General features: G+C 32.6%; 1 protein-coding gene across 5 annotated transcripts in view; it reads right to left on the reverse strand.

Annotated features, from left to right (window-relative positions):
- Positions 1-25,464, reverse strand: part of LOC126885284 (kalirin) — a 1,143,465-nt gene that overhangs the window by 186,708 nt on the left and 931,293 nt on the right. The window lies entirely within an intron of this gene.

Here is a 25,464-nt window from a genome sequence, read left to right on the forward strand (position 1 = left end):
AGGATTTTAACGAGTTGTAGGTATTTGGAAAGTATATTAAATTTTTCTGGTAATAGTTTATACTGGAGAGAACAAATTAAATATTCGCTAGAATATAACAATTCCCAAGCTGAGATGAAACATTTATTCTGAAAAACCTGCTTATTATGTATTTTGCATATATTTTATATAATTCAAGTGGCAAAATAAATAATTTGATTATATTCCACCTGAACTAAACAAATATTATACCCAACCACATGTATCAATACGTATAAAAAGAGAGTACTTCTTGTAGATATTCAATATGTTGTCGAAATGCCTATCAAGATAATACAGTATGCGCCAAAACAAACGACACTGAAAAACTAAAGCTTTATTAAACATGAAAAATTAAATAACAACATTTCAAATACATAATGCGAATTTTAAGTTTTGCTTCTATATCGCCGAACAATATTGCTTAGCATGTTATTAAAAATAGGCTGCTGCATTCTTTTGAAAAAGTTCAAAATTTTTTCACGGAGTTTATCAATAGTTACCGGTGGGTTTTCTGTAAAAACGGCTTGTTTCAGCATACCCCATACGTAAGCATCAAGAGTTGTTAGATCAGGTGAATAAGAAGGGTAAGGAAAATTCGTGTTACGGGAAATTACGCGGTCTTCAAAATTTTCTCGAATCAGATCTAAGGATGTTCTCGTGGTATGACAAGTAGCCCCATCCTGTTGGAACCATTGGGTATTCAACTGTATGTTTGTGGCACGACAGAATTGTCTGAGATCAATAAAAAATGGTGTCAAAATTTGTTCTCTATATCGCACTTGATTTAGTGTACTGGGGCTTCTACGCTCGTCTTCCACGAAGTAAGGGCCCAATAAATCCTTTACCTGACACTGCGCACCAAATCGTCACACGGTCACTATGAAGAGGTTTCTCTACGATGAACGATGATGTCTGGTCCTTCAAAACCAAGAAAAGGATTGGTCTGTCAATTGATAAATCCATTCAGATGGATGTGACATTCGTCTGTAAACCACATATTAGAAAAAAATAGGGGTTGTTCATAAATCATTGCCAAGAAGCAAACAAACAACTCTTGATTTCTTGTCTTGTCTTGTCAAGTGTTGCCCAATCTGTATTTTATAGGGAAAACCACCAATCTTCTTAAACATTCTTCGGGTAGACGTTTCACTCAAATTCATTTTTAGAGATGTTCTGCGGAGACTTCTTTTTGGTGATTCTAACACCTGTTGAAATAGCCTTCCTTGATTCGCATTTGTTGTCACTGTAACTGGACGACCAGTACAGCTTTTGCGTTGAGTTATCACTTCTATAGAAGGCTTCCTGTTCGTCGAAATTTTGCAATGACTCTTAACAAGTCCTTATTAGTCGGTGCAGGCTTCTGAAACTCTTCCCGAAATTGATTGGCAACCATTTACAAACTAGGTCCATTTGATCGTCCATTCCCGTATGAGCGGAAATAATACTCAATAATAAATATTTTTTCTTGCGTTGTAAGCACCATTTCGAACCTTTTTGACAGTTTGTTAGAATAAACAATGTTTAAAAATACCGTGACAACTATTGTCACTTGTTTCATATGACGCGATTATATTTCACAGGCTTCCTGATTTCAGTGTCCTTTGTTTTGGCGCATACCGCCACTTAAGGGATTTGAACTTAACGAGATTTGTACTTAAGAGATTTGAACAGAAACAGTAATCCTTTCTGTGACTCCAAATGAAGACGCTCTTATAGCGTATAGACAAAAATATACGGCAGCTTACACACGAACCACTTTTTGAAGTCGAAGTCGGCAGCAAAAAGTCGAGCGTTTGTGGTTGTCTGTCGCTACTTGAAGTCGTCATTTATCAACAATGCAAAACGCATTTTCTTTTCACACACGCGTTTTCTCGACTGCACTACAACTTCTGTCGCCCGTGTGAAAAGGAAATGCGTTTTACATTGTTGTTAAATGACGACTTCAAGTAGCGACAGACAACCACAAACGCTCGACTTTTTGCTGTCGACTTTGACTTCAAAAAGCGGTTCGTTTGTAATCGGCCTAAGCTTGCTTGATTTTTTCCGAAAGAATGCATGTTTTCGATCTAAATTGACTCAAATTTAATGTGACTAAAAGTTTTATCTAACTTGAGTGGTTTTCAATGTCAAATCGGCCAAAAATGTTGAAACAGACTATGCAAATTATTGATTTACGTCACTTATACTTCTTCTTCATGTGCCGTGCTCGATTACCGAGCGTTGGCTGTTAAACTGGCTATAGTAATTGTGTTGACGACGGCAGGTAGGAAAAGGGATGCTGAGGATCTGTTAAACCATTCTCTCAGGTTTCTAGGCCGTGGCGTTCGTCTTCGACCTGGCCAACTTCTTCCGTCTACACTGCCTTGTATTATTAAGTGGAGTGTATTATGTCTCCCTGGGTGTAGCAGAACATGGCCAAAATATTCAAGTTTGCGATTTTTAACTGTTCTGACGACTTCCGTAACTTTTCCCATCCGATGCAAAACAACTTCGCTACGAACTCTATCCGCCCAACTTATTTGTAGGATTCTCCAATACACCCAGATTTCAAAGGTTTCCAGTTTCTTTAGAAGTGTGTCCGTTAAAGTCCAACCTTCGACAACATTAAAAGAGTAGCGAACACATAACATCTCATCAATCTAATTTTCAGACTTAGGGTCGGTTGTTCGAACGCTAATCAAGAAGTTGATTATAATCAAGTCCCCTTAACAACTATCAAATAACAAAATCCGTTGTTCGTACGCCAATCAGTTGATTGTAATCAATTATGTTAATTATCATTATGATAATTATTATTAACATAATTGATTGATTAATTAATTATTAATTAACATAACAACTATTAACATAATTGATTAACTAATCAATTAATCTCATAATTGTAATCAATTATGTTTTCAACAACCCAATCAAAGTTGACATTGACAGTTGGTGACAGTAATTAATATACTCCATCTAATTTACTTACCGTTGCACGTCATCCGCGTCATAGCCCGTGACGTCACATGATACCAACACGAAATATTTAGGCGGTAGGTGTGTTCTTTTTTAGAATCACTTTGCCGAATACACTGGCATTACAGCCACTAGACATATTTTATTATATACGCGTAGAAATAATATTTAAAGATTTCTATTAATGTTAACTTAAAGAAATACCCAATAATACGTTTCATTTAATTTGTATAAATGGATTATAAAGCGTTTGTATGAAGCACATTTGTTCGGAATACACTGTAACTATAATCGAACGAAGGTGATATTTTGGCAAATATTGGTAACATTTATTTGACAGTTGCGGTAATGACACTTCATATTTGTTTATATTCTTTACTATAAGTATTTGTTTTATTATATTTACAGTTCTTATTATGTACTTTAATGTAAGATTATAACTTAATTCTTGGTTTCTATTTTTATTTATTTACATTGAATATTAATTTGTTTTGCTGTATAATCCACTTCCGCAAAAATTGTGTGACGTATTCGATTTAAAACTAATTCAAGAATTTTTTGTAATTGCAACAATGTCAACTTAGATCTCTAACGTAGATAATGACGTGCAACGGTAAGTAAATTAGATGAACTGTATTTGATAATGATCAGTTGATTCCATTTTTGATTAGCGTTCTAGATTATAACGGGCCCTCAAAGTAATATTAGAGAGATTTTAGACCCTCTACTTTTTGACGTACGTTAAACGTAAAACGTTATATTTGTCATGCGCACTGAGTGATAAATAAGGGATAACGTGTTTGCCTAAAATAGTTTTTGAAGCCCTTCAGAAAATACGCAGATAGGTTAACGTTAATTGACATTTGGCAAACGTAACCTACAAAACGGCAGTTGTAGTTGGACTTATTTTATTGAATTATTTGCCATAATAGAAGAAAATGTATTAAGACGTTCACCAAAGACAATTTACTACTTTAGAAACACAAAACATCCATCCTAAGTTTAACAAGACAATTCAATCAAGTGTCAGATTTCTCAAGAAATGGTGTAATTTAGAATTATTCTACCAAGGTTGCCAAGCAGATTATATTCAATTATATAATATATGTTTTATTACCTGATAGTTTTTAAGAAAAACAAATTTTGATTACAGTTTTATACATCATTACAATTTTTTATTCTAGTTGTCTTTGGTTCAGCTCGTATGACCTTTTTGTTCGTTTTTTATGATTTAGATATATGACATCTGGCAATCTTACAAATACGTAATCCCTTAATAACGTGAACCTTATTTCTACCTAAATAAGGTGATACCTTATCCGTTAATAAAGTAATACGTTATTTTTCAGTTAATGCGCATGAGCAGAATAGCGTATAACGTTTAACGTTGCTGAAATAAGGGGCTTAAAAACTCTCTAATGTACCCACATCTTAAAGAATGCAGCTCTGGCCTTCTCTATAGAAATTCTAATTTCTTTTTTCATGTCCCAGTTCTCATTTACATTACAACCAAGGTAGGTGATACTGTTAGTTCTCTCCAGTTGTTCACCATAAGCTGTTACAATTTCCGGTTGTATTGGCCTTTTACTGACAACCATCACCTTTGTCTTTGCAGTGTTTAGCTTGAGTCCATATTCATCTCAAGTTGTTTTAATCCTATTAATCAGATGTTGAAGTTCTTCATAATTGCTTGCAATTAACACCGTGTCACCCGCGTACATCAAATTAATAAAATATTGACGCCATTCATTTTGACACCACATTGAACATTATTCACTCACACACACCAAATTAAAAATAAATGACTGATAAATGAATGATGAAGTTTGCGACACGAGTCGTAGGCGAGTGTCGTAATTCATCAGAGTGAGTAATAGCCATTACATGCAAGTAGAATACTATACTTTTTCTACAACATTTTTTATTTTAATTAGTAAAACAACATAATTATCAACTATTCGAGATTAAAATTATAATTTACAAAAATAAATTTTGTTTACCAATAGTACACGGCTGAATAATTATTGTTTGCTTACTATTAATTAGCAATGCTGTCTTAATTATGTAGTGTAAAAGACACAACAAGAAATAGTCGATTCAAATTATTTTCATGTCCGAAAAATTATAAGTATTTTGTACCTACTGTCATTGTAATAAATAGGAAATGACTATTACATAGTATGGTATAGTTAGACCCAAACCCAGACATTTAAAGTGAAAGTTATCCTCCAACACCAAATTGTTCTATATGGTCCATATAATTTTCAGAAAAAAGTCACACCATTTTGAGCGTCGGGTTTGGGGGGGAGAGGGGGGAGAAATCTGTAAATTCGTAGTTTTTTACGTTTTTCGTCAATATTTCTAAAATTATGCGGTTTAGCATGAACAACCCTCTATACAAAATTGTTTTACATTAAATTTGAAATAAAAAAGGCCCAATGCATAACCCTTCTAAAATGAACGGTTCCAAAGTTACGGAGGTAGTATAGTGTAATTGGTTCAAAAAAAGGCCTAACCCAGACATCTAAAGTAAAAGTTTTCCTTCAACACCAAATTGTTCTATATGGTCCACATATTGTTTAGTAAAAAGTTACACCATTTTGAGCGTCCGGTTTGAGGGGGGGGGGGGGAGATGGGGAGAAGCCGGTAAATTAGTAGTTTCTTTACGTTTTTCGTCAATAGTTCTAAAACTATGCTTTAGCGTAAAGAATGTTCTATAGAAAAATATTCTACATAAAATTTAAAACAAAAAAGGTTCTATACATAATTGTTATAAAATCAACGGTTCCAGAGTTACGGAGGGTGAAAAGTGGAGGTTTTCGATACTTTTTATATTTACCGATTTCTCCCCCCTCTCCCCCCCAAACCCGACGCTCAAAATGGTGTGACTTTTTTCTGAACATTATGTGGACCATATAGAACAATTTGGTGTTGGAGGATAACTTTCACTTTGGATGTCTGGGTTTTTGGTATAGTTATACCATATATTGCCCAAAAAATATAAAAAGTATCGAAAACCTCGACTTTTCACCCTCCGTAACTCTGGAACCGTTGATGTTACAACAATTATGTATACAATATTTTTTGTCTTAAATTTCATGTAGAACATTTTTGTATATAACATTGTTTACGCTAAAGCATAGTTTTAGAAATATTGACGAAAAACGTAAAAAAACTACTAATTTACCGACTTCTCCCCCCATCTGCCCCCCAAACCGGACGCTCAAAATGGTGTAACTTTTTACTGAACAATATGTGGACCATACAGAATAATTTGGTGTTGGAGGAAAACTTTTACTTTGGATGTTTGGGTTAGGCCTTTTTTTGGACCAGCTATACTATACTACCTCCGTAACTTTGGAACCATGCATTTTAGAAAGATTATGCATAGGGCCTTTTTTATTTCAAATTTAATGTAGAACAATTTTCTACAATGTAGAAAAACGTAAAAAACTACGAATTTACCGATTTCTCCCCCCTCTCCCCCCCAAACACGACGCTCAAAATGGTGTGACTTTTTTCTGGACATTGTGTGGACCATATAGAACAATTTGGTGTTGAAGGATAACTTTCACTTTGGATGTCTGGGTTATGCCATCTTTTGGATCAACTATACTATACTATACAGGTGCGTGGACGTATTTTTAAAAAGTTATAAATGCATATTAATATTTAACTATCTATAATATAATAATGTAACTATCTATAATATGTTATAGTATATTTAGAATATATAACACAAGATAAATTTATAAAATAGACACAATATAAGTTTTAAATTCCAATAAACACACCAAATACTATGGCTAATGCCACTGTCATTGAAAATGGTAAACGTCAAAATTCATAATAGTAAACAAGGTATAAAAGTAAAAAATATACTAACGCATTATTACAGTTAAAACTCCTTTAAAAATGTTTCGAAGTTAATTATTGATATTCATTACAATAATTATTGTGTTAAATAAACAAGTTTAAGTAAGTAATTTTATTTTACAGTTTACCTATTATATAAGACTAATATTAAAAGTGGTATTCGCCAGTTGAACCTAACTTCAGCCCGTGAGTAATAAACTATTACTCACGGGTAAAGTAATGGGTGTTATATCTATTCAAAAATAGCAAATAATGAGCATATTATTAAACAGTCGTAGAAAAAAATATTTTATTATGGTACTTTTAGCAATTCATCTGCTTGTTTTTCGTATTATTTATGAATATTTTTGGTGGAAATCCACAATTATTCGAAAACCATTTCTAGCCGTTTCTATCGTTGTTTGTTTTCGTTTTATGATTTTACGAAAACTCGAGATTAAATTTCGAGCCGTTCGTTATATTTAGTCAAACTCATAATGGATTTTCCATTATTCTTCAAAACAAACACGGACGTTGCAAGAAAGGTTATTGCAAGCCAAAAAATAAATATTTAAAAGCGTTAATAGGAATTTAAAGTTGGCGAGTGTTTTAAAACGGAACTCACAAAAGCTTGAATTATGTTACATTGCCTCCTTAAATATTTGAAGTCAAATTAACAAAGACTGCTGGTTAAAATAACGTTTAGAGTTTAGAATGCTAGATTTTTTGGAAAACCTATAGTTTCGATAATCCGGAAATCATGCGCAAATGACGCCACTAATAACAAATCAAATGATGTATGTACAAAGTATGTATACTCGTAATCTTCATCATACTATAATGTTCGTCATACATTTGTAGTGAAATTATTCAATGAAATATACCTACGATTCTGGGAAAATTCCGAAAGAATGTCTAATATTTGTGTTCATCCCAGTACCTAAAAAACCCAACGAAATGAAAGTTGATGAACAATCAGCTTGATGAACAATGTTCTACGGTTTTCTTGTGAGTAATACATGAACTATTGGGACCGTGCAAGTTCGGAAAAGCGACACCTGGTTTCAAAGCTCGGCAACATTTTTCGCACTTTTAATTATATTGGCCAATCATATTGGTCATGGTTACTGGACAATTGTCAAAGCCATAGCCCAAAAAAATTATAAGAAGAAAAAGTAATATTAAGGTTATGTTATTAAAAGGTAAACAATTGTATGTAGTAAATAAAATTAATTATTTAAATGCACTAATGCAAAATATTAATTTTAAGTTGATTGTATACAAAACTCTAGCTTTTTTTATTTACTGAGGCAGTAATGAGCTACAATTGTTGGTGTAGATAATGAAAATTATATTTCTTAAATAAACTACTGTTTGACGTTACCATTTCCACTCCGGAAATCGTTCTCAGAAAATTAAAAGGAAATTAGATTTGAATATTCTGGATTTTTCAACCTCAATCGTAGGTAGTAACTTTGTGTGGATGATTGTTATGCACTCTATCCACTATCATAATCTTTGTCTTTTCCGATTAACTGCAGAGACCAAATAGTTGACTTTAGTTAACCAATCGAATTAGTTCAATTAACTCTTAACTTTTTGTAAATGTCATCTGCAAAATGTAGATTATTTATTTTTCGGTCATTTATTAAGATGCCATTTTCTCATAAGCGCTCTACTCAGAATTTGCTTTCCATATATGTTAAATAATTGTGGAGACAGCCTACATCTCTGAAACCTTGTTCTGAATGAAATTTGTTTGAGAGTGTGTCAAGCACTTTTTCTTAGTAACTTAAGTTTTTCAGTAATGCGTTCATACAGTTCAGTTATAAGCGAAATTAAGCATTGTGGTAGGTACGCTTATGTCTTTTAGTATCTGCCGTAAGTGTTGCCATTTGACCCTGTCGAACGCTTTGCGATAATCTATAAAGCAAATGTATAGTGGGATATTAATTCCCTAGATTTTTCTATTATTTGTGCTTTGTTCAAAAGTGTTCTTGACAACCCCTACTTTTCGTAAATCCAGTTTGCGCTTATGGTATTTCTCTTTGTACGATAGTTTTCACTCTCTCATTGATTACGTGTAGCATTAGTTTATTGGTATGTGAGATAAGAGAGATGGCTCTATTATAGTTGTCACATTTACGAAAGCTGACTTAATTTTATCCTATTTCTTCTATGGCTTTGAGAATTTCTGCTGTTATCATACCTGGATCTGGTTGTATATTATTCTTGAGTTTACTGATCGCCAGTCTTATTTCATTCTTGAAAAATTAGGATCTTCTTTCATTTATTGAGGAGTTTGGTGAACAAGTTCCTGACGTTGATCATCTTTATATAGATCCCATCAATTTAATCCCCATGTCTCTGCTATATCTTCTGTTAGTTCTCAGGGTGTCCATTTGGTCTTCAACTGCCTAAGTTATGGCATTGAAGTCTCTTGTTATATAGCTCTCGGCTGATTTTTTTGATCGTCACTCTCAATTTCTTTACATATTATATTCTCATAGTATTGTTTTTTATCAGCCTTGCAACTTCGTTTTAGTTCCTTGTTCCTTGTTGAGGTTTCTCAAACTAGCTTTTTTCCCTTTCACTATGTACCTATAATCCATGTAATTTACTTACCGTTGCACGTCATCCTCGTCATAGCCTACATGGTACCAACACGAAATATTTAGGCGGTAGGTGTGTTCTTTTTTAGAATCCTTTTGCCGAGTACACTGGAATTACAGCCACTAAACATATTTTATTATATACGCGTAGAAATAATATTTGAAGATTTCTATTAATGTTAACTTAAAAAAATACACAATAATATGTTTCGTTTAATTTGTATAAATGGATTATAAAACGTTTTTATGAAGCACATTTGTTCGGAACACACTGTAACTGTAATCGAACGAAGGTGACATTTTGGCATAAATTGGTAACATTTATTTGACAGTTGCGGTATTGACACTTTAGATTTGTTTTTATTCTTTACTTTAAGTATTTGTTTTATTATATTTATTTTTCTAGTTTTCTATTTCTGATGTTTTTATTTATTTACATTGAATATTAATTTGTCGTGTTGTATAATCCAAGTTTGCAATAATTATGTGATCTATTTGATTTAAAATGGATTCAGGATTTTTTTAAACTTTGGCAATAATGTCAACTTAGATCTCTGACATAGATAATGACGTGCAACGGTAAGTAAATTAGACAAACTGTACGTGACTATCAGCACGTGACTAACAGCATAAAATTAACAGCTGATCACTGACGCACGACTAAGTTCCTAGCACAAATTCTACCTATAAAACATTAACTATTTACATAATTCCTATCACATATACAGTTTGTTTACCTAAAATCATGTCATCTGAGGGTTTACCCTTTTAACGTTTCAAATTTTTACTACTCCACTGTGTAGAATTTACCTATGTGGTCACGATATCTACACACGGGAAGATTAGCTTTGACATGGAAATTTGTGTTATTAGTTGTCCTTGTTATTTTTAGATTTTAATGTGTTTATTGAACCATACACGATAATGTTGTATGTGTAACTAGAGATTTTTTATGTAATAAACCTTAATGATGCTTTTTGAACAGGTCGTAATTATGCTATTTTTTCAAACAATTAAATTTTTATCTCAATTGTATCATATAGTGGAACTAATTCTGGTAGTTAATTATACCAACCAGAATTACATGAAAACATTGTCATGACTCATGATGCATAGTAGAAAGCAAAATTGGCATCACAGAATACAGATACCACAGCTTGAATGATTTGCATATATTTTATGTCAATCTTCGGGACAAATATGTACTTCCCTCATCGATTTTTACCCTCCTCGCTCTTCTCTTTGTTTACTACCGGAAAAATAGGATGCGCTAATATTTCAATTTACTTTATTACAGTGCGCTACCCTCATCCGCCTAAGCGTTTTTACAGTTTGTTTTATTTTGATGAGTATGTACCCAGAGCATCTAAGAATTCTCTACAACAACATTGTCTAATAACCAACAAAGATATACTCCCATCCAACATAAAAAAGTCTGGACTAAATACGGAATCCACGGAATACTTATCAACATACATACCTATATCAAAAAAGAAAACCCCGTGGCTTAGAGAGGAAGTGAAGACAAAATGTGAATAAAAGAAGAAAAAGAGAACACTGGGAGAGCTTCTCAAAACGGATAGAACGCGACTTCTACGGAACAAAAAAAGAAATATGGAGAAGAGAGGACAAAGAAAATAGATGAACGAACTAATAAAAACGAAACACATTCAGAAGGAAACATGGGTAGACTACTTTCGATCCCTATTTGCTAAATAAAAGGTGACGATAATGAACCACCACCACCAGAAGTGACGAGAAACGAAGAACTAAACAATAGGGATGTTCACTAATTTTTAAATATAGTTAAATTCAATAGATTACAAGGTATATAAAAACGTAACAATCATAAAACTGTTTAAAAAAGTATATTTTTTAAGATAAATGAGTTCATAATGTTGATTTTCTTGGAGGCTAGAAAAACGGTACCATGCAGCGAGGCTACGGTCTGTGACGTCAGCAGTCGTAACGTCTTTGATCGACGACTAGTTTTGTATACTTATTTACTCAGTGTATTTGAATGTGCGCAGTTTTTTACGTATTTAGTTATTAAAAATAAAGCCAAATAAGTGGTGTTTTGTTCCTGGGTGTGTAAATACATCAAAAAACAGTTCTGATAAGATTTTTATTACCGTTCCAGCCAATTTAAAACAGAAAAAGAAATGGTTTGTTGCAGCTAGAACTTAAAATAACTAACTTAAAGAACTAACTTAATAAAATAAACATTATAGAAGTTTTCCAGAGACTTTCGGCCCTGGGTAATAATGCAATTGTTCTTTCTGCATTTACATTTTTCAAAAATACTTATTAGTTTTCTCAGGATTCGAAAAAAATGAATGAATTTAAATAGCATTGGACCAAGATTTTGCACCTACCCCCTTAAAAAGTAAATGAAAAAGTTTCGGGACCTCAAATTTGTATTCCTTAAACTGGGATATTCCTAAAAACGGGATTCTAATAATACATACAGTAAAAGTAAACCTTGAAATAACTACATGTGGATGTAGGTATGACTTTATATTATATTAAAATCATTAATAATTTAGTGAGAAGATTGGTTGAAATGAAAATGTATAATACCCAAGTTCAAAAATATTTTTTACCTTGGAACAGTTGTCAACTCGAAATACGAAACAACCGAAATAAGATCTAGAGTTGAAAAGGACATAGCAACATTTAACAACATGCATGAGAAATATTTTCACCCATTGCGACATAATATCTCTCCCACTAAAAATGCGGCTGCTAAAATGTTATTATTTCCGGTCTTGCTATATGGCGCAGAGGCCTGGACAATAATGGAAACATTAATGAAAAAGCTAGAGGCATTCGAGATGTGGGTGTACCCACATATCCTCAAAATATCCTGGGCGACCCACACCAACGTACAGGTATTGCGTCGAATGGGAAAACAAAAAGAAATCTCTTTTACAATTAAGAAACGAAATCTTAAATATTTCGGTCATATCATGAGGCATGATAAATATCGTATACTCCAACTGATAACGCAAGGTAAAATAGAGAGCAAACGCGGACCCGGAAGAAAAGACACTCATGACTTAAAAACTTACGCCAATGATTTGGACAAAAATCGATCGAGTTATTCAGAAACGCCTCAAATGAAATTAAAATTGCCATGATGATAGCCAACGTCCACAACGGACAAGGCACATGAAGAAGAATAAAAATATTTTTAATACACCTAACCAAGGTAAAGTAAGTAATAACCAGCCAATTTATGTATACAATATGCATGCGTACAATGCATGCATACAACTTTCTCTATTTTTTTTTGTGGAGTATTAAGCATTTATTTTTTTAGCTTAAAGAAGACATGGAAAATTATATGGAATATACACTCAGTAAAGTTGTGGTAGATTTATTTTTTTACAAGATGCCAATAAATCATACACCATTGTTACATCTACACTACAGTCGGTAGTTTATACGAATCGGCTTTCTGAAAACCTTCTTCCCTTTTATTTGTTTATTTTTGTAAAACCCAAAATATGTCCTTACAAACAGTCTATCCACTTTAAACTAAACAAATTCACTATAAAACTCCACTTTAACCCTGATAAAACAAGAAGAGAACAAAATAAAATGACCTGAAACGTCAAACAGGTAAACAGTAACACTATGAGAATGGCGCGCGCTTGGGGTATGCAACTAGTGACGTCAGGCCAATAGAGAAGCGTTCTTGAAATTTAAAATAATGCTAGATTTCTAATAAAGATTTTTTATAGAAAGGCTTTTTCAATTTTGTTGAAATTTTGGACAATTATTCCTAGGGTGTTTCTTAATCGTTTTACATGTTTGAAATGACTTTTAAATTTTTTGTGAACATCCCTATTGATGGATTCGACCGTTACTTGATGGAAGTTCATTTTATCTAACAATAAAAGATTTTTAACTAAATCCATAATTTAGACCATAATAGTACAAATCCGATCATTACATCTGAAATTTTACACCTCCTTGAAATTTGCATAAATCAAGACTATTTTGAATTCAATAATCAAATATACACAAACAACAGTGCAGGACTTATTATGGTCCTCTAAGCCCATTGCTATCAGATATATTTATGAACCAACTTGAAACAACAATTTCTAAACATTCCGTATTTAAACAGTTCTTCTATTGGTAGAGATACGTGGATGATATACTAGTATGCTTTACAGGAACTAACAGACAACTTGACCAAATTTCTATCATACATTAATTCACTTCATAGTAATATTGAGTTTACAATAGAAACAGAACAGAATAATTCCATAAACTTTCTGATTACCAGACTACACAACAAACATGAGTTCTCCGTATATCATAAACCTACCCATACTGACACAACCATACACAATTCATCATCCCATCCTACACATCACAAATTAGCAGCCTACCATAGACTGACAGAAATTCCCATGACAAAAAATAACTTCGAGATAGAACTAAACATCATTACACAAGTAGCAGTAAACAATGGCTATAACGAACAAACAGTTAACAAAATTTTAAACCAAAAACTCCATAAGAAAGCCATGAAATTAGTGTATCCACCACCATAGAAAGAACCCAGCACCTTCTGCTCTCTCACATATACTGGCAAGATAACAACAAAAATAGCCAGATACATAAAAAAGAAAGGAATAACACCAGCTTTCAGAACTAACAACTTAGCAAATATATTAAGAATAATAAAAGCCGAAAGAGAAAGCAACTACAGAGTGGTGTGTACAAACTAACTTGTGGTGACTGTCCGAAAACTTACATCGGTCAAACTGGCAGAACCTTTGACAAACGGATAGCAGAACACAAAAGGGCTTTCAACAATAGAAAAACAGACACTTCTACATACGCACTTCACCTTCTAGATCATAATCATTCTTTCAATGAAGAGTTTCAAATTCTGCATATTCAAAATAAAGGCCTTAAGCTATCTTTTTTAGAATCTATGGAAATTAATAAATTGAAAAATACAGATATAATTCTGAATGACCAACTCGAGACAAACAGCTCCCCACTCCTCAACCTCTTCAGTTAAAGACTTAAAAAGGCAAACACATTGTAAACTATATCACTTGAGAAAGGCACTCTGACAAAACAGCTGTAGTCACTTAGTTGTAATAAATTTTGTGGAAGTATAGAAAACAAACGTTTTCAGTGTTTTATTGTTAGAAGAACTAAACATTGCCAAGAGAGAAGAATTAAGGAAATGAGGAAATAGAAAATTACCATGAGAGGACCGAATACCGAATGAATTCTTAAAGTGCAGAGAACCCGATCTGACCAAACAACTGTTAGATCTAATTCCAAAAATAATAGAACAAAACAGAATACCACAAGAATGGAGATCACGTATCCGAATACCTCTCTTCAAACAGGAAGACAAGTCGGATCCGGAAAAATACAGAGGAATTAATTTATTAAACACAACACTAAAATTAACAACCAGAGTGATAACAAATAAACTGAATGAAATTATAATAGGTACTAGTAGAAGAACAACAAGATTTTAGGTCAAGAAGAAGATCGTAAAAACCGCCCGAAAAGGTGTCATTTTTCAATGAAAATGGCCAGTTTTCAACTACGCATAACTCAAAAAGTATTGAGTTCTCAAAAAAAGTATAGACCAGTTTTTGCTTAGAAATAGGTTCTCTAGCCACTACCGGGGTATTTTGACCAACAAATTTCCACCCCCTTGAAGGGGTGGGAACCGCCCCAAGATAAGAGCGCCATAGTATATAGGGTAGATTTTGTTTCTTGAGCTATTCCCTACTTACTGTGAAAATATCAAGTACATCGATGTAGTAGGATTGAATTCGGAGCCAAATACCCTCATTGACTGTCCCATAATAATGCTCCTATGATCGCGTGAGAGAGGACACACACAAGATTATAGCAAAATTTCTATTTACTGTAACTTTTCGAGTTTTTGAGCTACAGCAACGAGTTTTATGTCATTGGAAAGACAATTTTGCATTCTTTCAAAAGATGTAAAAACATACAGGGCGCATCTCAAAAAATTAAGATTTTTTTTTATTTCCGGTTCAACCGGAAACCATATTTTAGGTAAAATTTATTGTGATAATAGATAATAAAGTACCATATATGTCTGCCAAATTTAAAATTTTAGTTTCTATTACATAGGAAGTTACGGGCACTCGAATATTTTTTTATAAAAAATTCATAACTCCCCTCCTATGGGGAGTTAAAAAATCTGACTAATGTCGGTCAATTAACCGATAGAATATTAAAAACATATCAAAAAATAAACAAATTCCTTGGAGCCATCTTTGAGAAAAGCTAGTTCAAAGCTATGTCAAATTTTGACCCCTTAAATATAGGCAACCCATAACTTCTTCTGAAAAACGATAATATTCTTCTTACAGCCCCATCTTTAGGCTATATAACGACTTTTTCAAATTAAACTTGTCTTAAACAAGTTTTTAGATAGGTAAGGAAATGTATCGGGTGGGCGGTCGGCCATGTTGGCCGCCATTTTAAATTTGGAAATTTCAAATTCCGTATTTCTATTTACCTATCGATGGGCTAACTTTGAGTTAAATTTCATTCGTTTTGGTCAAAATTTGCAAAAAGGGGCCCCAAATAACCCCCCTATTTCGGCCCCCCTTTGAGAGGTTTTTTAAAAGCTTAGTTTCTCGACAAAATTCTCTTAAACTTACTCGTACCGAATTTCATCGAAATTGGTCTAGTAGTTTTTGCTGGGCCGTGGCGACATACGTAGTACGTACGACATACGACGTACGTACCGGGTGTCCCAATAAGAATGGCTCTCGGCCATATCTCAGGAACCGTTTATAGTAGAGCTTTGAAATAAAAAATTTTATAACAAAAGTTGCCTCAGGAAAAGCCTGGAAATTATTTTCATAATTGTGGGTCCACCGCTAGAGGGCGTAATTGAATATCAAAAATAAAAAAATATAAATTTTACAAAATTTTCCTAATGAAGGGGCACTGGAAATCCGATTATTGTATTCTTCATCAAATTCTGCGCATATTTGATTTAACAAGTTTAACTCTACCTTTGCAAATAAGAGGTGGGGGTGAGTGGGAACCTTGTTATGAAAAAATGGCTGTAAGTCCGGTTCTGCTAAATCAAATTTTGAAAACTGGGTCTTGTTGAAGACAGATCTTTTTCTTCAATGTAAGCGTGATAATTTTGAACCATCCTAATAAGTAATAAGCCAGCTGGGAGACGTTATTTAATTTTTTTCAGAAATCTAGTTTTCTTTGGAAAATATTAAATACAAGTATGCATTTTTAATCATACTTTATAAAATTAGATTAAATTAGCAATAGAATAGCGAAAACCGCATGTCGATATCTTTTTTCTATCTCAAGATATCTCGAGAAACGTGTAAATTTTATACATATTACTATCACCGGTAAACTAAGTTAATGAAAAATAGTGTGCTGTGGAAAAAAACAAAATAACATTTTCCAGATGTCAACGTATAAAAATATAATTAATTAAAACAACAATATAAAGAGAAACAATACTATTAAAATTAAATATAACGCAGAACAAAAAGAACTACTTAGTGACGACCTAAATATTCAAATTGTTGCCCATCATACACTACTCTAGAATACATTATCCAGAGAATACTAAACGCCATTCAAAGCATATCGAGAGCAGAAATTGAGACTGCTGTTCAATCTACTCTTGAAAGAGTAAATGTTTGCAACGAAAATGATGGGCAAAAATTTGAACGTTTATGTCATCACTAAATAGTTGTTTTTATTTCTTTGTAATAGGGCTTTTCAACGCTTCTCATTTGTTTCGAGCCTCTGTCATATGCCGTATAATCCGTGTATAATATTAATATACGAGATATGAACGAGGCTCGAAACAAATGAGAAGCGTTGAAAAGACGTAATATACGTTGACAGCTGGAAAATGTTTCTTTGTTGTTTCCATAGCACACTACTTTTAATGAATTTCGTTTACCGGTGACAGTAACAGTTATGTTTTTAAATTTACACGTTTTGTAAGATATCTCGAGATAGAAAAAAGGTATTAACATTCGGTTTTCGCTATTCTGTTGCTAATTTTGTCTAATTTTGTAATATGGTATTAAAAATGCATGTTTGTATTTAATATTTTCCAAGGAACACTAGATTTCTGAAAAAAATTAAATAACGCCTTCTAGCTGGCATATTACTCAGTAAGTTGGTTCGAAATCATAACTTTTACATTGACGAAAAAGATCTGTCTTCAACAAGACCAAGTTTGCAAAATTTGATTAAGCAGAACCGGACTCACAGCCAGTTTTTCATAACAAGGTTCCCACTCACCCCCACCTCTTATTTCCAAAGGTAGACCTAAACTTGTCAAATAAAATATGCGTAGAATTTTATGAAGAATACGACGATCGGATTTCCAGTGCCCCTTCATTAGGAAAATTTTGTAAAATTTAGATTTTTTAATTTTTGATATTTAATTACGCCCTCTAGCGGTGGTCCCACAATTATGATAATAATTTCCAGGCTTTTCCTGAGGCAACTTTTGTTATAAAAATTTTTTATTTCAAAGCTCTACTATAAACGGTTCCTGAGATATGGCCGAGAGCCATTCTTATTGGGACACCCGGTACATACTTCCGACATGTTCTTTTTATTTCGTCGAAAAAAAGTGAAATCTGAAAATTTTTTTGCACGATCGTATAACTTTATCTACTATACTACGTATGTAGTACGATAAAGTAAAAAACGAACCTGTACCGCCATTAAGAAGAACAAAAAAATACACTTTCTTCAAATAAACTTTTTTATCCGATGCCTAGATTTTGTGTCATTTTGGAACTACTAATGAAATAAAAAATTTTAGTAGTTCCAAAATCACACAAAATCTAGGCATCGGATAAAAAAGTTTATCTGAAGAAAGTGTATTTTTTTGTTCTTCTTAATGGCGCTACAGGCTCGTTTTTTTAATATTGTATTTAATTACAGAGTAATTTCCACATATTAATATATTTTTCAAATTGAGCTCTGTACCGCCATTCTTTATTTATATTACGAATACGTGTGCCAAATATCTCGAAAAAATATTCAAAATTACAGCCGCAATCTTGGAACGCGTTTTTGCTACCTGTTGATCGCTACTGTTTCCTCTTAAAATAATCTGCTATGCAGACGACACAATACTAATCTCTCAAAGATGATTTACAACGTGCCCTTCTTCTTACTGCTGCACGAAGGATTTCTGCAGATGAGCGATCAAACCATCTCCTCAGATTTTTCAGCTACGAGTTCTGGCGTCTTCCTACTGATCTTTTGCCCAGTACTTTTGTATGCTCAGTAGTACTGTATTAGTAAGCCCCGCTAGATTTTATTAGTAATATATGAAGAGTACTAAACAAAAAGAAGAAGAAGAAGAACATTCTCTAAAATTAAATACCTACTGGAGTAAATACAAAAAGAGTAGAGGACGATACCATTCCTCGACGTAAACTATTCTTCTTCTTGTAGTTCCTTCTCCTATCGGAGGTTGGCTATCATCACAGCTATCCGTACCTTATTGGCGGCTGCTCTGAAAATATCTACTGAGCTGCAACTATACCACTCTCTTAAGTTTCTCAGCCAGGAAATTCTTCTTCTACCCATAGATCTTTTACCCTTTATTTTACCTTGCATTATGAGCCTTAATATCTCATATTTCGCACCTATGGTAATGTGACCTAAATATTCTAGCTTTCTTGTTTTGATATTCTTTATCACCTCGCAATCCTTTTGCAGCCTCCTTAACACTTCTGCATTTGTAACTTGTTGGATCCATGGTATTTTCAAAATCCTTCTATAGCACCACATCTCAAAGGCTTCCAACTTCTTTATATTTTCTACTTTTAGTGTCCAGCTTTCCACTCCATACAACAAAGTCGAGAACTCTTATTAAGGAGTTAAGGCTCTTATTCTTAGCTCCAGAGGAAGGTCTCGATTAACAAACATCTTTTTCATTTTTATAAATGTTTGTCTTGCAATTTCAATGCGTGTCCTGATTTCTCTACCCTGGTCATTGTTTTCATTTACCCAGGTTCCCAGATATTTGCAGTTATTCACTCTTTCTACTTGTTTTCCCTCGATATCCAACCTTCCTACTGTATGTTGCTTAGAAATAATCATGAACTTGGTTTTCTTAACGTTCATTTGTGGTCCATAGTCCATACTGACTTGATGTAATCTATTTACTAATAGTTGCAGTGCATCTAGACTGTCTGCAAAAATAGCGGTGTCGTCTGCGAATCTTATGTTGTTCAAGATTTTTCCGTTTATTGATATACCCTGTTCTTCCTCTGATATTGCTTCCTTAAAAATAGCTTCGCTGTACAGATTGAATAACAATGGAGACAACACGCAACCCTGTCTAACACCTCTCTTGATTTTTATGGCCTCTGTTTCGACATTTTCGATTTTAACCGTTGCTTTTTGATTCCAGTACAGATTGACAATTACCCGTATATCTCGACTGTCCACATTCTTCTCTTTTAAAAGTTTTATGAGTTTCTGATGTCGTACTCTATCAAAAGCCTTTTGATAATCTATAAAGCAGACATAGAGATCTTGGTTCATATCTAGTCGTCTTTGCGCGAGAACGTTAAAAGCGAACAGAGCCTCTCTCGTTCCTAGTCCCCCTCTGAACCAAACTGGGTGTCATCTATATCTTCCTCTATTTTTTTGTATAGTCTTCCATGTATTATTTTGAGGAAAATCGTAAGTGTGTGGCTTATTAAACAAATTGTTCTGTACTGGGAGCATTCTGTCGCATGTATTGACTTTGGTAGTTTTACAAATGTGGACAGCAACCAAACGTAAATTATGGTAAGAATTATATATGTAATTATTAATATCGACAAATTTATATTTCCAATAATTTATGAACAATATTTTTTTAAGTTGCACAGAACATTTTAAAAGGTTATCTACACCTCTTGAGACTTACTATGATGTAGTTTTTCACTGGGTTTGTCTAACCTGTACGTTGAGGCTGTGCTATGCAAATGGCGAAATTGTGGAAACAGGAATACCGAAAGGAGAACGCCAACTATATTTGGTCAAAAAAGCTCCCTTTGATGAATAATGATTGAAAACCCAAATATATGGCGTAGCAGCATAATTCGTTAACTTCCGGTGTTTGAATCGGTATCAATACAACGTTATGACATCATTTACATGTCGAACTTAAACATGGAAAGGCCAAACGCATGTCTCTTGCTTATTTCTCATTTCAAGCGGTTAGCATACGAAGGTGCCATCTAGATGGCACACTAGATAGCCATGGATGGATAAAGTTAGTTTGCACCAGATTGGTATGTAACAGGATAATCAACATAACGACATTCTCATTCTAATTTTAATATACAGGGTGTCCCCGAAAATATTGCGTTCCTCAAAGGTAAAGGTAGAAGGCACCATGTAGAGCAAAAAAGTCTTATAACATTTTTTTCTAAATGCAACCTTTTGGCTAAAAAACCAAAATACATTTTGGTATGCAAATTGAAATCTGACAACTATGTATACAAAAATCTAAACATAGACAATCACAATTCAAAAATAATTACAGCATTTTAGCCATAAGTATTTACATTAAACCCTGTCTTCATCCTAAACAAATTCTTCTTTTGTTGGATTTTCAAACATGGGGTGGTACAATTATTTTGCAGGTGTACCTGTCTGACCTACATTTGTGGTGTCAATAAACTAAATCACAAACAGTTCTTGTACAGTGATGCCAAATTAGTTAATTTTATGAACGCTTATATGGCGAACAATGTAATTTTTTTTTTTGGAAACGGTAAACTTTAGGAAAAAATGATATAGGACTTTTTTGTTCTACATTGTGTATTATATCCATACCTTAAAGGAACGCACTATTTTCGGGGACACCCTGTATAGCTATAGCCGAATTGGTCAAAGGTTTTAGCTTCCAATATACTAGGAGAGGCTGGAATAAATACTATTGTTTTTAACTAAACTTTGATAATAACATGTAAAAAAAAGTTAATAACTTCAATATGCATGGATGAGATAAATGCGCGTAAGTATACAGGGTGTAACAAAAATACAGGTCATAAATTTAGTCACATACTCTGGGACCAAAAATAGTTCGATTGAACCTAACTTACCTTAGTACAAATGTGCACATAAAAAAAGTTACAGCCCTTTGAAGTTACAAAATAAAAATCGATTTTTTCCAATATATCGAAAACTATTTGAGATATTTTATTGAAAATGGACATGTGGCATTCTTATGGCAGTAGTATCTTAAGAAAAAATTATAGTGAATTTTAGACACCCCATAAAAGTTTTATGGGGGTTTTGTTCCTTTAAACCCCCCCCCCCCAAACTTTTGTGTACGTTCCAATTTAATTATTATTGTAGTACCATTAGTTCAACACAATGTTTTAAAAACTTTTTTGCCTCTTAGTACTTTTTCGAAAAGCCTAGTTTTTATCGAGATATTTTGAATATTTGTCAAATCCACCACATATTTGTATATGGTTAAGTACGATTATGGAGACTTAGTAATAATATGAAAATTTATTTATGATTTACATTTTTAGGTATATTTTGAACCATATTAAAAAAGAAGCCACATCTGGATAAAAGGTGCCTTATCGTAAAAATACAAAGAGGCAAAAAAGTTTTAAAAACACGGTGTTTAACTAATGGTATCGCAGTAATAGTTTAATTGGAACGTACACAAACATTTGGGGGTTTAAAGGAACAAAACCCCCATAAAATTTTTATGTAAACATATTAAAAAACAAGCCGCAACTCGATAAAAACTGCCTGATCGAAAAAATACTAAGAGCCAAAAATTTTTTAAAAATATTGAGTTTAACTAATGGTAACACAATAATAATTTAATTGGAACGTACACAAAAGTTTGGGGGGGTTTAAGAGAACAAAACCCCCATAAAATTTTTATGGGATGCACAAATTTCACTATACTTTTTCTTTAAGATGTTCCTGCCATAAGATTGCCACATGTCCATTTTCGTTAAAAAATCTCTAATAGTTTTCGATATATTTGAAAAAATCGATTTTCATTTTGTAACTTTAAAGAGCTGTAACTTTTTTTATGTGCATATTAGTACTAAGGTAAGTTAGGTTCATTCGAACTATTTTTGTTCCCAGAATATGTGATTTAATTTATGACCTGTATTTTTGTTACACCCTGTATAAATGTCGGCAACTGCTTTTTTTGCATTTGGAATAAAACGTCTTATTTTTCAATAACATTTAACATTTTTATTAAAATCACGTGCTATATTGTGTGATAAATAGATATGTGGTGAGCTAACACTCTTAATGGAAAAATAAAAAAAAATACGCTACATAACAACTTAGTTTACAGATAATAAAGTCGAAAAATAAAGCAAACCAACATGACTTTCAAGGTGTTGTGATGTTTGTTTGACAGCGACTGTATACAACCCAACAACGTTTCTCAAACAAACAAAAACATTACTCACGAAAAGCAAATAACAAAATATCTTACGGTTTATCGGACATATCCGAATAGCTATCCTTATAACCAGTACATTGATTTTTCAGAGATTTACAATTACACAAGTTGTGGAAGAACCGTCTCATCTTCGTCATGATTTCTTGAGAAAAAAACTACCGCGCATGCTACGGCGAGTTGATGAACACTAACCGCCTTGGAGAATAAGTGCGAAAAATGACTTATCTTGAATAAATATCGTGATAAGATATGATAGGTTGTAAATTTTAAATAATAAAAACAATTGTTAAGAATGTTCTATTGACGCCAATGATATATATGTACACCTGGTTCCAAAAAAAACTGATACGACTCTTGAAGCGTATTTTGTAGAAAATTGAGCAGTGTATTTTGAAGGATAAATACTAAATATTTACATACTGTCAATGTCACTGCCAAATCTTAAAATTTGTCAGATAGCTTATTCTGTTCCACGGTTATTAGACTTTATTATTAATCTTTATTATTAATACTTTCTCCGCAACTGAGAGTATCTTATCAACTGGGTTTTTTTTAAACAATAGATGATAAAATAAAAATATTGACAGTTCAAAAATGTGAACATTATTGCATTGTGTGTGGCCTAAGTTTGGGCTGAAAACTGAAATGTATTACATTTTTACAAAATTTTGGAATATGTTTAATTACGTAGACCAATTTTAACAGTTGTTTTCAATACAGATTTCAATCCTCTACAAATAGTTTCTAATGTCTTTTGATGTCAAATAATTAGTCTTTAATAGTAATGTCTTTTGAAGCTGGAATTTAACAGTTTAGAATTTTACATTGAGTTAATGCAAAATTGTGACGCATGTCAAAATTCTCAATGTATTTTAATTGTATTCATTTTCTTCGAATCCTGAGAAAACTAATAAATATTTTTGAAAAATTTAAACTCAGAATGAAAGACTACATTATTACCGAGGGCTGAAAGTCCCTGAAAACTTCTATAATATTTATTTTAATAAGTTACAGGGCTGAATTGAATATTAATTTGTTTTGTTGTATAATCCACGTTTACAATAATTATGTGATCTATTTGATGTAAAAACTATCATTTAGATAGTTAATATAAAAGTTTAGATATATTTAAAATAATATATTATGTGATCTATTTGATGTAAAAACTATCATTTAGATAGTTAATATAAAAGTTTAGATATATTTAAAATAATATAAACATTTAGACCTTAATAATTAGTACAATTTATGAATTAACATAATATGTAATCAGTTGTTTGTTGTTTATTTATTTTATTATTTGTATGTCATAATAAATATAATGTCAGATCAATCAAATACACTGCTCAACATGATCAAATCTTACTAAGAGTCGTATCAGTTTTTTTAGGAACCGGCTGTATATCTTGTAATTACTTAAAAACGATTTCTCTTCAACGTAATCACATGATTATTGGAACATCCCCTATCAGATGTTCATTGTATTACTGATTATAATACTATTGCAATCGATATACACTGTGTCCGTAAAGTATGGAACAAATTCTTTTTTAGCTAAACAGAGCATTTTAAGAAATAATCCTGAAACACGTCGATTTTTGATTTTAATTTACCGTATTTTAAAATAATATTCTAATATACAGGGTGAATTACTTTCGAGTATTGACGTCACCGTCATTTTTTTTTAATGGAACACCCCCATTTTGTTTCAATTTTCGGATTACTCTAGCTGAGCTGATTCCAAAAATGTATCACATGTTGATTCAAATTGGTACAGGGTGGACAAAAATACAATAGCTTTGTGTGTGTTCATAAAGTAACGCGTTAGTTAAATTAACAATATTATCAAAAATACAATATTGTATTTTTGATATTTTAATTAATTTTTGATTTTAATTAATTTTTGATATTGTTTAATTTAATATTTTAATTTAATATCAAAACTTAATTAAAATTTAATATTATGAGTACACACAAAACTATTGTATTTTTGTCCACCCTGTACCAATTTGAATCAATATGTGATACATTTTTGGAATCAGCTCAGCTAGAGTAATCTGAAAATTGAGACAAAATGGGGGTGTTCCATTTAAAAAAAAATGACGGTGACGTCATTACTCGAAAGTAATTCACCCTGTATATTAGAATATTATTTTAAAATACGGTAAATTAAAATCAAAAATCGACGTGTTTCAGGATTATTTCTTAAAATGCTCTGTTTAGCTGAAAAAGAATTTGTTCCATACTTTACGGACACAGTGTATAAACTTCTAAAATAAAAAAGAAATAACAAGGAAAACCAAAATAATTGATGGATTCGACCGTTACTTGATGGAAGTTCATTTTATCTCACAATAAAACACTGAAAAACGTTTGTTTTTCTATACTTCCACAAAATTTATTACAACTATGTTATTACTACAGCTGTTTCGGCAAAGTGCCTTTCTCAAGTGATCTCATCACTTGAGAAAGGCACTTTGCCGAAACAGCTGTAGTAATAACATAGTTGTAATAAATTTTGTGGAAGTA

Source organism: Diabrotica virgifera, chromosome 5, assembly GCF_917563875.1.
Source record: "Diabrotica virgifera virgifera chromosome 5, PGI_DIABVI_V3a".
Classification (NCBI taxonomy): Eukaryota; Metazoa; Arthropoda; class Insecta; order Coleoptera; family Chrysomelidae; genus Diabrotica; species Diabrotica virgifera.